Raw genomic sequence first — 13,931 nt, 5'->3', positions numbered from 1 at the left:
TATTATAATCAAAGACCTTAATAATGCATCTGCTTGGCATCTGCTTCTTATGGTAGCTACAGATACCTTGACAAGAACTTCCAGTGAAATAGAATTAACATGGGGAGGAGGAGACAATTGGCCACTGCAATATCAGTGTCACTTTTTGAGATGGAGGCACATTTGCAATGGGCTATGGTATCATACCATTAATCAAAGGATAATGAAGCCAACATGCTATGCTTTTTTGAAAAATAATTCAACCTGTTCCTACTCACTCTCCCAAGCTGGCAGCCAAAGGATGAAGCATGGACTCCCAAAGATGGGTACAGTAGAACCCTCAATTGTAAGATTGCTGCTATGGTTGTAAATTAGAGCTTACTGTATTGTCTGGGCTGGTCTTGAACCTCTGGATTCAAATAATTCCTCTGCCTCAGTCTTCTGTGGCTCATGTTACTATTGGACAAGAATTAGAACAAGTTTGGAGGCATTGATTCTATTTCTGCCTGCTGTAAACTTCTGGTGAAGCCTCTAGTGCTTTTTTGGTTTGTTGTAGTTTGGTTTATTTCAGCGCTACTTTTTAATTCAAGAATTTGCAGTGTGTGTGTGTGTGTGTGTGTGTGTGTGTGTGTGTTTTACACAGTGTGTGTGGTATGTGCATGCATATGTGGTGGTACGTATCTGTGGGTGTAATATACATGTATGTATGTGTGGTGTGGGGTGTGAATGTGAGTGTGAGTGTGTGTGTGTGTGTGTGTGTGTGTGTGTGTGTGTGTACCTTTATCTACTCTCTCTATTGGTCAGGCATTCCCATACTTTTCTTTATTTCATTATTCCTTCCTCTTTGAAACATGAGCAGGAGACCATGCTGCGTACTCCAATGACCCATGTTCAGGTTTCCTCAAGGACACACACTTGGTTGTGAACTGTTCCTCCAGTACATGGGCCAGATGTTTTCATGCTTCTGCATATCCTGAGTTGTCAAAAACTAAACAGTTAAAGTCACAGAGCAACTCTAGAAATAATCCAGAGTAGCCGTCCCCTCCAGGCTTCTTCTCCAGAGTTTCTGTAACCATTTGATGAGTTCCCAGAGATCGGCTTCTAAAGGAAAGCAGTTTCTGGTGACATGTGCCCCTATTGCTTTGATAGGGAGAGGACTTCTGGGCACCCTAAGTTGGCTGGTTTTGTAATTTAGTCTTTTAGTTCCACTGTCTTTCTCTAGCAGCAATGAAGTAAGGAAGGTACACAGAAAATACGAAGCAGAAGCTTCTGATCAATGTGGGGCTCAGAAGAAACCGGAAACCTGGTGTGAGAACGGAATAAGCTGGAGAAGTTGATTGTGGCTTGTGAATGAAGTGTGTGAAAATATGAGCAAAGAGGGAATCTGGATGCTGCTGACCATGAGATGTATAGGATGAGTAGGAGAAAAAACAATTGGAGTCAAGAAAGCTTGAGAAATAAAAGGTCCTGTGTTTAACAAAATGGCTCAGTAGGTAGAGGCACTTGCTTCCAAGCCTGACATCCTGAGTTCAATCCCCAGGATCCACACAGTGAAAGAGGTGAGTTGATTTCTCAAAACTGTCCTCCAACTTGCACATACACAGTGGCCCATATGCATGTGCATGCACATGCATGCGCTCGCGCACAAACACACACACACACACACACACACACACACACACACACACACACACACTGTCTCAATTTCTTCCTGTTGCTGTGACAAAACATTCTGACTGGAGAAGAAAAGGGTTTATTTCCTCTTACATTGCTGTGTTACAGTCCATCTTTGAGGGCATGAGGGCAGTGAGGGCAGGAACTCAAGCAGAAACTGAAGCAGAAACCATAGAGGGACAATACTGACTCACTCCTCGACTCGTTCAATAGCTAATGCTCAACTAGCTTTCTTACACAACCCAGGACCACCTGCCTAGGGATGATAATGCCCACAGTGGACTGCAGCATCCTATTCAATTAATAATCAAGACAATGTCCCACAAACATGCCCACTTATCAATATGAGCTGGGAAATACCTCAATTGAGGCTCCTTCAGATGACTCTAGACTGTCAAGTTGACATTTGAAGCTAACTAGGACGGACACACACACACACACACACACACACACACACACTAAGTAAGTAAATGTAATAAATTTTTTTTAAAAAAAAATAGCATGTTGAAAAATTTCCCATGGTGAATACTGACTTGCTATTTAGAGAAGAAAATTAAATAGGAAAGAGAAGGAATCAAAATCCCTAAGGGGGAGAGCCTGGCAGAAGTCATCTTATGCTGTTCTAAGTAGGGGCAACGTGTATTATGATAAGTGATTCATAGGGGATGTTTAGTGACAAAGAGCCTGGAGTCATAATGAAGAGTGTGAGGGGGACACTCCTGGGAAGAGAAGGTTGGGGAAGGAGGAACGCTGTGAGAGGGCCCCAAGGACTTACTGTCTTCAGGGTGGAACCCAGGATGCTCTTGGGGGATGAAGTTGATAAGCTCTTCCCAGGGTCTTGGAGGTATGGAGAATGTGTGGCAAGAGCTCTATAGGGTGCAATGAGGATGCTTCAGGATGATGTGGACTGAGGACAAAGTTGAGTTAGCAACAGTGGGATTCAAGGTCATGTAGGTATTGGTGTCCAGAAAGGGATGGGTTGTCCTGGTGTCCTGGTATGGGGTTCTTGTAAGCAATGTGGGGACAGGGTGGAAAGGATGGCTTCCCAAGGCATCTCTGCTGCTGCGGCTGAACACTAAGGCTAGGTGAGGCACCTCTTCTGTGTGTGTGCAACCTGCCCTGAGATGATGGAACTACCTATCCTGGCCTTTGGCCTCAACTCCTATTACTGGAACATGGTTTTGTATAAACCCTAAAGTTCTTCACCAACACTGCCCAGTCAGTAGCCCTGTCTTTCTCTGAAATCGCCTTATAGCTAGTACATCTGTCAATTAATTCACTGCATACAGGACTTTATAGCCTCAATAGTCATACTTCTAGAGAGCAGAGGGTAGCCCTCACTGTGTGATCTCACCCTTGTCATGTCTTCTAGTAGTGCCCAGCCTGTGATATTGTAGGTTAGGACCAGCTTCTCCTTACACAGCCACATCAGAAAGACATTTCACAAATGGATAAAATGCTTCGATAAAATCTGCCTTGTAAGTTCCACAGCAATCAACACAACTATTAATTAAACACCTGTAATTATTCCGTGGAAAGGGCTTTATATCATAAATGCAATCTTATTAAGCTTGATTCTCAACCTCCCAGCAGCAACCCCAATACTTTCCACCCCTGGTTAAAATGCTTGTCATAGAAAGAGTGGTATAATTTCTGCCTTCACCTTGTAATCACTCCAACAATTAAATAATTTTCAAATTTCAGTGCTATACTAAGGGAGAAATTATTAAAAGCATTTTACAAGAGAAAAATGCCAATGTGGTAACCACCACTGACCATTACTGCACTTGAGTTCAGAGTGCTCATCTGAATGTCTGAGGATGGTCCATTTCATTTGTGACCTGCCCTGTCTGCTTTCAGTTGAGTATATTCTTTGTGAAACAAGGTCATTGTTCCTTCATACTGTAGGAGTCTCCATGAAAAGCGTTCGTCCACAGGTGGGCATCCTGCTGCAGCACTCTATAGATTTTTGATATTGGCCAAATTAATGTCTCTTTCCTCTTTCCAAATTGTGTGTGTGTGTGTGTGTGTGTGTGTGTGTGTGTGTGTGTGTGTGTGATGCACGTGCTCTTGTGTGTGCCTGTAAAAGCCAGAGGTTGTTGTCGGATGTCTTCCTAGGTTGTTCAGCACGTTTTCCGTGACTGGATCTCTCACTGAACCTGGAGCTCACCGCTGGCTGACAGAGGCTGGCCCGCATGTTCTCGGAATCCTCCTGTCTCTGCTCCCCTCCCTGAGTGCTGAGGTTATAGGTGTACTCTACCATATACATTTTACACGGGAGCAGGGAATCTAAACTTAGGTCCCCATGCATGTGCAGCAAGCCTTTAGCCACTGAGCCATCTCCCCAGCCCATTTTCTAAATCTTCAAATATATTCAAAATGCTTAGAATAGCACCTGACATTTGATACGTGGTTTGTAATTATTACTGGTGTAAATCATTATATATGTGGGTATTTTGTGATGTAGACACTGTCTCCTTTATAGAGGATGCATTTACACAGGGTTAGCTAGACAGTTATGTTGCTTTATTTCAAAACGGAAGGGCTTTCATAGCTATACAATGTCTCTTTGAACTGTCTTGTTAAAAATAAAAAAGAAATATTGACAAGAGAGATGTCTCAGTCAGTAAAGTGCAAGCTTTGCAAGCTTGAGGACCTGAGTTCGATTCCCAGAATGTGTGCAAAAAAAAAAAGGTGCAGAGCATGTGGCAAGTGTTTGTAAACCTAGTGCTGGGAAGACAGGGACAGGAGGCTCCCTGAGGTTCAGTGCCGGGCCAGCCTAGCCTTCTCGGTAATCTCCCGGCCAGTGGGAGATCCTGGCCAAAATAATATGGTGGAGTGTACCTGTGAGACAATACCAGAGGTCAATGTCTGGCCTCTGCATTTACATGTACCCATGTGTACACATTGTTATTTTGGTGTTTTGATTATTCAGTCTTCACTCCATGACAGGCCTGGATCTGAGTTCTCTGTGTGTAGCCATTTATCAAACCTTACATTGACTCTTCTAGTCAAGACACTGTATTGCTGCTGCTCATAAATGATAAAAAGAAGAAAACTGAGGCATAAATGTTTTGGAAACTTAATGAAAGGGCCAGTAAATTCCACAGACACTCTCTACTCAAGTCATCTGTTCTCAGCAATGTACCCCCCCCCCCAATCTTAAAGGCTTTTATTTTAAAATTTGGATGCCTGGATAATTTTCATAATTGATGAAAACACATTTTAGAATATTAAGCATTTAAGATATTCGCATTTAGTAGGCTTTCTGACAGGAGTTAAAAGGCTATTAGAATGACGGATGAATCGCAGCAATAAGCCCTTGTTGCCTCAGAATAGCACTGCATCCACAAGTGACCATGCATATTACAGTCAGGGTATCAATAGCCATAGCTCTAGTCCTCATACAGGGCAGCTACTGACTGGATTGAATGAAAGCCTGAGGCTGCACCATCACTGCCATGACCCTCTATGCCAGTGGTTCTCAACCTTCCTAGTGCTGAGACCCTTTAATTCAATCCCTCCTGTTGTGATGACCCCAGACCATGAAATTACTTTTGTTGCTACTTCATAACTGCAATTTTGCTGCTGTTATGGATTGTAAATATCTGATATGCAGGATATCTGATATGTGACCCCTGTGAAAGAGTCTTTCAACTCTCAAAGGGGTTGCACCCCACAGGCTGAGAACCATTGCTCATGAAAGAGTTATCTCCATAGAGAGAGCCATTATGGGGTAAGGGAGAAACCTGGTGCTAGGGAAATTCTCAGGAATCCACAAGAATGACCCCAACTAAGACTCAACAATAGTGGAGAGAGTGCGTGAACTGGCCTTCCCCTGTAATCAGATTGGTAAATACCCAAACTATTATCATAGACTCTTCATCCAGTAACTGATGAAAGCAGATGCAGAGACCCACATCCAAGTCCCAGGCCTAGCTAGGGGAGTCCAGTCAAAGAGAAGGAAGAGGGATTATATGACCAAGGGGTGGTTGAGATCATGACAGGGAAACCCCCAAAGACAGATGACCTGAATATGTGGGAGCACACGGACCCTAGACTGACAGCTGGGGAATCTGCATAGGACCTAACTAGGACCTCTGCATGTGGGCGACAATTTGTTGCCTGGTCTGTTTGTGGGACCCCTGGCAGTGGGACCAGGATCTCTCCCTGGTGCATTTTTGAAGCCCATTCCATATGGTGGAATGCCTTGCTCAGCCTTGATGGGGCAGGGGGTGGGAGACAGGCTTAGTCCTGCCTCAAATGAACATGCCAGGCATTGTTGGCTCCCCATGAGAGGCCTTACTTTTCTGTGAGGAGTGGATGGGGGTAGGTTGAGGGAGATGAGGAGGAATAGAAGGAGAGGAGGGAGGGAGAACTGTGGCTGGTATGTAAAATGAATAAAACAATGCATTTTTTAAAAGGAAAAGAAGAGAAAGAAAGCCACTGCTCTAGACGATGACTATTGAGATTTATGTATTTATTTATTTATTTATTTATTTATTTATTTATTCATTCATTCATTCATTCAGCTGCTTGTTGCTCCACAACACAGGAATGAAGAAAACAGACAAAATTGCTTTCAAGGCATTTATAACACCATTAGGGGCACACATCTGAAACACAACACACAATTAAATTGTGAAGTCGGTTAAAGGCCAATAAATGGAACAAGGAAGATAGCCCATGGAAAGAGCAGCTGCTGGGGATGTTGGGGGTGGCCTGCCTTTAAACAAATCACAACAGAGGAGCCATATGAGAAATGTCTGAAGGAGAAAGTGGAAACACCCAGAAGAGAAAGCGTGTCCCAACCTGAGACAACAGCTAAGGAGCCCAGCAAGGAGGCCTCTATGTTGAAGCCAGAGCCATGTAGAAATAAGGTCAAAGATCTAGAAGAGCATGTGATATTAGTTATGATCCTACAGACCTTCATAAGGACTTTGCACCTTCTGAGTGGACAGGGCAGTCAGAAAAGTTTTAAGCTGAGATGGTGATATCAGCTGTTGGGCAAATCTGGTGTGTAGCTCTGGCTGGGTATCGAGACCAGGATGGCAGAGGTGGCAAGAGAAGTAGACGGACAATGCAACAAGCTGAGCAAGGTAAGCCTGCCCAGCATCAGAATAGCACGTGACAGTAAGGCAGAGACAGGTGGATCCCTGAAGCCTGATGGCCAGTGAGTCTAGACAGATCAGTGAGGGTGAGCTCCAGGTGAGGTGAGAATGATAGAGGGAGACACCTGAAGTTGACTGATGATGACAAATATGCATACATACACACATCTCCACACATGTGCAATGATATGCACACATCTACACATGCACTCACTCTCACACATGTGTAAAGATGTATACACAAACACATGCATGCCAGTATACACATGCACACATGTAGATATGCACATATATGTACACCTTTGCACACATATATATGAAGAAAGATGCACGCACACCTGCCAAGATGTACACACATGCAAACACACACATAAGATGGTTTTATGGTGTACTTCAGGCAGCTAGAGGGGTGGGGTTGCCATCTGCTAAAATATAAATACTTAGACACAGGCAAAACTGACGGAAAGGAGAGAAGACTCTAGGTCAGCCTTATAGATGAACTGATAGGATGTCATGGAGGCAGGAGCTTGAGGCAGCTGATCACATCACAACCACAGTGAGGAAGCAGAGAGAGGAGTTCGGATACTTGGTTCCCTTTCTCATTTTTAACCTGTCTAATGACTCCAGTCCATGGAATGGTGCAGCCTATATTTAGAGTGGGTCTTCCCACCTCAGTTAACCCCACATGGAAACTCTCTCCCAGATTTGCCTAGAGATATGTTTTCTAGGTGATCCTCAACCCTGTTAGGTTGGCAATGTTCACCCCATGGCAGTGGAAAGTCAAGGCAACAGTAGCAGAAGGTACCTCGTCACATTATATCCTTCAGAGTCAAGAAGCAAAAAAACAATGACGGTGTTCCATTTTCTTCCTCTTCAGTCCAGGAAATGGTGCTGCCCACACTCAGAGTGAGTTTTCCCACCTCAATGAACCCAACCTAGAGACTCCCTCACAAACATACCTCGAGGCTTGTCTCTCAGGCAGTTCTCAATCCTGTGAAGTTGACAGTCATGCTAACCATTACATACTCAGAGAATGAAAATAAAGCCTCTGTCCTCCAGATCACTGTTTTCAGGTATTTGATCACAGCAAACAGTAATTCATACAGCACCTGACACACAATAAAGGCTTAATCACCGTTGATTGCTCTAAGCAAAACAGACCTTTACAATCTCCCTAATAATGTAGAAGAAAAGTCCATCTGCTTCCTGCCTTCACTGCCCACTACACATGTTTCTAAAATTTGGGTTAATCCTTTGTCCTCTCTTATGTTTTCCAGCCACACACCTTATTTGCGTATCCTTGCACACGCATGGCCTCGTACATGAAACGAACTGCTCTTGAAGGTAATTATCTCGGGGACCAAGCTGCATGAAAAGATAAACAGCTTAGTGGATTAAAATTGCATATTTAATATAACCCAATAGCATAAACATCCTCTTCCCTCTTGTTGTGTGTCCCATCAATCTCTCCCAGACACCCACTGCATGTAAATGTCTCCTTCTGTAGTTGCTTCTTTTTGGTGACGGGTAAACAGGCTCACAAAGCATCTCCCTGTGGCACCACTGTTCCCAGGCTCCGGGAGATGAGCTATGATGACACCCACCTCTTACAGAGACACAGGGGCTGTGACAATTTAATAGACTGGAAAAATAATTGAAAGAGAAAACCAACAATTCTTCCTTCCCTCTAGGGAAGGAAGAGACGGAGTTTCATTAAGAGCCCAGATGCTTGTGAGCAGTTGGCTGTTATTATGGGGGCTTTAACTGGCAACCTGTGTGTGCCCGTGTCGACAAAAGAGCCAAAAGACTCAGTGCGCTAGCCAGGGCTCTTTTGGCTGAGGCAGCCTCTCTGACTTAGCTAGTGCTGTTGTGCCAAGAACTCCATTCTGACCCTAGAAAGTTTGCAATAAGCATGAGAGAATCATTTGAGGAACAATGTATTGACTGGGTGCACTATCTAATTGTTGGACAAAATGAGAGGAAATGGGGTCCAGTGAGACAAGAGAGACTGTGTTAGGAAAAGAAATAGTGGATGTAATACTGAAGTCAGGCACAAAAGTAACAGAGCAGGTCCTCCAAGATCCTTCTGAGGACTCAAAGTGCTACTCATCTCCAACATGAGCAAACATCCAGTTTTGTGAAGGCTAAGCATGGACGTAAAATCTGACAAAAAGTGGCTTTTGTGGTGTTCTGTCTTCATTTCTGTTGTTTTGATTTAAAAAAAAAACATTCTGGTAAAAAGCAACTTGAGGGAGAAAGGGTTTGTTTTGGTTCATAAGACCAGGTTACAATCTATCATTGTAGGGAAGTCAGGCAGAAACTTCAAACAGCTGGTCACGGCACATTTGCAGTCAAGAACAGAGAGAAAGGAATGTGTGCATACTTACTTGCTTGCTTGTGATCAGCTCAGTTTCTCCACTTACATAGCTTAGGACCCCTGCCTAGGGAGTGGTGCACCCAGAGTGAACTAGGTCTTTCCACTTGAATTAATTAAGACATGGACAGAGCCTAAGCCAATGGAGGCAATCATTCATTGAAACTCTCTTCCCAGGTGATTCTGGGTTGTGTCAAACTGACAACCAAAATGAACCATCACATGTGGGCTGAGAATGTAGCCCAGTTAGTAGCATATTTGCCTTACATGTACATGGTTTGATCCCCGTAATCACAGTAAACCACGTATGGCAATGAACATCTGTAATCCCAGCTCTTAGGAAGTGGAGGCAGGATATTCAGGAATTCCAGGTCATCCTCGACTATGTAGAGCATTCAAGACCAGTATAGGCTGCATGAGACCATGCCTCTAAACAAAATAAAACAAAAGTTCTTTATAGTTATATGATTTTATAGCCTGTGACTCTGACTATGCCATCAAGCACCTGGCCAACCATGGCCACTCACACCTCCACATCCTCATATATACATTAGGATCCTCTCCTGGCTGTTCCTCAGCTTTGCACATCTTCATCTTTTGCTAACTGGAGTTTATTAGTTTGCCTTCCTTTCTCATTTCCTGTTTCCTTTCAATGGCTACAGCAACAGGCATCCTAGTACTCACTATAACTGAGTAAAGAGCTGAAGTCTGCACACAAGCTTGATAGTTTTGACATCAAACCACTAACTTTAAAAGACTAAGACTCAGTTTTGAGACTATAAATCACTCCTCTGCTGTCTAAGCTGGAAGACTTTGTGAATGTCATATCCATGAGTGTGGAATGCCTGTGTTTCATTTCCTACACCCAGAAGAGAGCCTTGCACATCCCAGGCAACCTGCGAGAAGTGATGGACTGAATGACTTCTAGAAATGCTTCAGAAGGATGAGCACCTGACTGTAGCTAGACTTTTCCTGCCTTGCGCACAGTCAGGACAAATCTTTGTCACCCGCCAGTCCCACAGCCGCTCAGACCTAACCAAGTAAACACAGAGACTTATATTGCTTACAAACTCTATGGCCGTGGCAGTCTTCTTGCTAACTGTTCTTATAGCTTAAATTAATCCATTTCCATAAGTCTATACCTTGCACATGGCTCATGGCTTACCAGCATCTTCACATGCTGCTTGTCATGGCGGCAGCTGGCAGTGACTCCTTCCACCTTCCTGTTCTTTCTTTTCTCCTCTCTGTTAGTCCTGCCTATACTTCCTGCCTAGCCACTGGCCAATCAGTGCTTTATTTATTGACCAATCAGAGCAATTTGACATACAGGCCATCCCACAGCACCTGACAAGATAAAGAAAGCCAGAAACTTCATCAGATGAATACAAGGCTTCAGGCAGTGTTGGAGTCTTGGTGTTCTGTTGCTGTGAAGAGACACCATGATCACAGCAACTGTTATGCAGGAAAGCATTTAATTGGGGCTGGCTCACAGTTTCTGAGGTTTGGTCCATTATCAGCATGGTGGGAAGCATGGTAGTACACAGGCAGACATGATGCCTGAGAATTCTACATCTGGTTCCACAGGCAGCAGGAAGAGAGAGCCATTGAGCCTGGCTTGGGCTTTTGAAACCTCAAAGCCCATCCCCCATGACACACTTCCTCCAACAAGGCCACACCTCCTAATCCTTTTAAATAGTGCCACTCCCTAAACACTTGAAATATATGAAGTTATGGGGGTCATTCTTACTCAAACCACCACAGTTGGTGTCCTGGCTTTCATGCCTGACTTTCATGCCAACATCACCTCTAGTTGCCAAAACTGATGCCCCATGGAGGCATAAACATTATCTACTTCCTCTTTGTAAACTCCCAATGAAAAACCAAAGTTTGATTGCACAACAGTTCACAGCTTACTTACAGAGCATGGGTGAGGAGTTATGGGTAGGGGCACAGCTGACGCTACAGCAGCCATACTGGAAGGTTTGCACCCAGCATGGATGATGGCTTCCTCATGGCTGCTTATGTAGAAACCCCTTTCAGCTTTCCCAACCTATATATTCTAGCACCTACCCAAGACACCAAGGCCATGTGCAGTTTGAACAACACAGCATACAAAGGACTGGAAGGAGTGGCTGGAACAGCAGGTGAAGATTCAAAGACCCTCCCTACTCCCAGCTTCTCCAAGGAAATGCCAATAGTACATAGGCCTGCTCTAGTGGTCTTGCAAGCAGACACAGTTGATCTGGTGAAGATGGCTGCTGTTTTTGCTCGGAGGGTTTGATGGTACTGTACAACACCTCCAAACCACATACCCAGCACTTGCACACACTCATCACTGAGTTCGGTACAGCAAACTGTGATGAAATGTTATGGCATACTAGAAATAGTGTCTTTGAATTGCTAGGAAGCTACCCCTCCAGGTAAGAACAGTTGACACTTGGAAACAAGTTAAATGGAGAAGGGGTGGAATTCACAAAAACACAGATCCTGGAGGCCTATAGGAAATCTCCATGAATTGAGAGGTAGTTTGTAATACACTGAACCCTTCCAATGAAACAGTTAAACAGCCTGCATGGCTGCTGTCAATATCAGAAGAGTGATTCGTGAAGATATCAAAGACCCCAGGGGCTTGCTTGGCAAAGTGCTGTAGTTGTAAGCATGATGGTCTGAGTTTATTCCCCTGGGACCCACGTTAAGCAAAATGTGGTAGAACACACTCATAATCCCAGTGCAGAGGAGGCGAAGGCAAGTGGGCTCACTGGTCAGACAACCTAGCTTACTTGCTAAGTTCAAGACCAATGAGGGACCTTGTCTGACTAGCTTACTTGCTAAGTTCAAGACCAATGAGGGACCTTGTCTGGGAAAACAAGATGGGGAGCTCTTGAGGCAAAACACACATCAAAGGTTGTCCTGTGATCTCCATAGAACTGTTTTACACACACACACACACACACACACCAAAAAACCTTTAACACCTTTAACAAAGGCAAGTCTTTGAGAAATGCACGTAAGTCTGTAACAGTCAGTGTTCAAGGGGTTATGCTAAGGGCTTGTTACTTACTAAGAACTGAATATATGCAAGGACTCCTTAGTCCCTTTGCATCATTGCTATCATCCTTTGAGCAGCTTCACAAGGAAGCTACAGTCCCTTTACTCTTTTTAACTATAAGGAAAATAATTCAGAAAGCTCCCTCAAGGCACCTACTAAATGAGACCTGGAGCTGGGATTCAGACTCAGGCAGTCTGGCTCCAGGGCTGTGCGATTAACACTAAATGCACTAGTTCTTCCTATGACAGAAAATAATTAGTTCCTAAGAGCAGTGAAGCTCTTTATTACTTTTTCTGGGAAAGGCTTCTCTGTGAAAGAATGTTCTGGATGAGACCTATAGAGTGGGAACTATGCAGCTACAGGATGGGTTTGGAGCCTCATAGGAAAGAGAGAATGCTGTGTTACTCACAGAGTGGGTTTCCTTCAGGGAATGAGTGGGAGACAACCACAGTTGGAGGACGCTGAAGAGGAGAGGATCAGAGAGGGGCCCAAGCTCACCACTAGGATTGGGTCACAGCACCAGTGGGCTAAAAGGGCTTAGGTTAAAATATAAGTGGGTTTGGAAAGCCTAGGAGAGATAAGGTGTTGGGATGTCATTAGCTTGTCTCCAAGATGGAGGGGAAAGGGAGTGGAGGGAACCCGTTTCTCGGGATCTCTACAAGGCTTCTGTGAGACTCAACTCAAGTTTGAGAAACTGACCATTACTACAGCCAACCATTGCAGTTGGGATTGGTTTTTCCACCGTGACACAACCAAGCAAAAGCTGATTGGCAGTGTATGCAAGACTAGTCACAGAGAGGATGGATGGGAAAGAGTGGTGATAGCTAAAACTGGATGTCATGTTGTGGGCACAGATACTGAGGAGATGAAGGTCTGATATGTTGAAGATCTGAAAAGCCTGAAGTTGCCTGACCCAAGAAGACACAAGAGACTGTAGATCTGGGCTGGGGCCAGATCATGCAGGGCCTTGTAGGTATTTTAAGAGTTTTATATTTAATCCTAAATGCATTTGGAAAAGCCAAGAGTCAACAAGATGATCTCCATGGAAGTGATAGTTTTACTTGGCAAGCTATGAAGCAATCACAGATCTATTTCACATTAAAAATAAACTTTTGCAAGCCTGGAACATTGGGAGTCATAGTCATTGTAACTTTTCATGCCTCAGTTTCTAGAACACTTATGTAAAGATATATTCTCCTATATAACCATTACATCATTGTGACAGCTAGCATAATAATAAAAAAAACCTAATGTAATGATGCTTCCTGGATTTTATCACAAAGTTACATGAGAGTAAATTTTAAAGAAATAGCATGACAGAGACAAGACAGCCCCAAGTACCAAAAGGATTTTTGCAGACCCTATTTTGATGAGAAGCATTTGCCTAATCCAAAGCAATTAGAACAATGGACTCTCACAGAAACTATTTCATTTCAAATTCTGCCCTCTTTGGGGAAAGATATGCATGTAGCTAGAGCTATTGGTGGGCCTGAAAGGGGTCTTCCAGGACTCTAGTTCAGCTGAACACCAGTCCATAAGCCTTCGGGAAAGCCTTAAGATGTCATTTTTTTAAGGGCCACTGGGTCAGCACAAGACAAATCATTCCAGCATGGATACTTCTATAGCTAATCTACTTTAAACAATTGTGTGTGTGTGTGTGTGTGTGTGTGTGTGTGTGTGTGTGTGTGTGTGTGTGTACACATATAGATACAAGAGGACAACTTGAAGAAGGCAGTTCTTCCTT

This window comes from Peromyscus leucopus, chromosome 8b (assembly GCF_004664715.2).
Source record: "Peromyscus leucopus breed LL Stock chromosome 8b, UCI_PerLeu_2.1, whole genome shotgun sequence".
Classification (NCBI taxonomy): Eukaryota; Metazoa; Chordata; class Mammalia; order Rodentia; family Cricetidae; genus Peromyscus; species Peromyscus leucopus.
Note: the sequence above shows the minus strand (reverse complement) of the source record.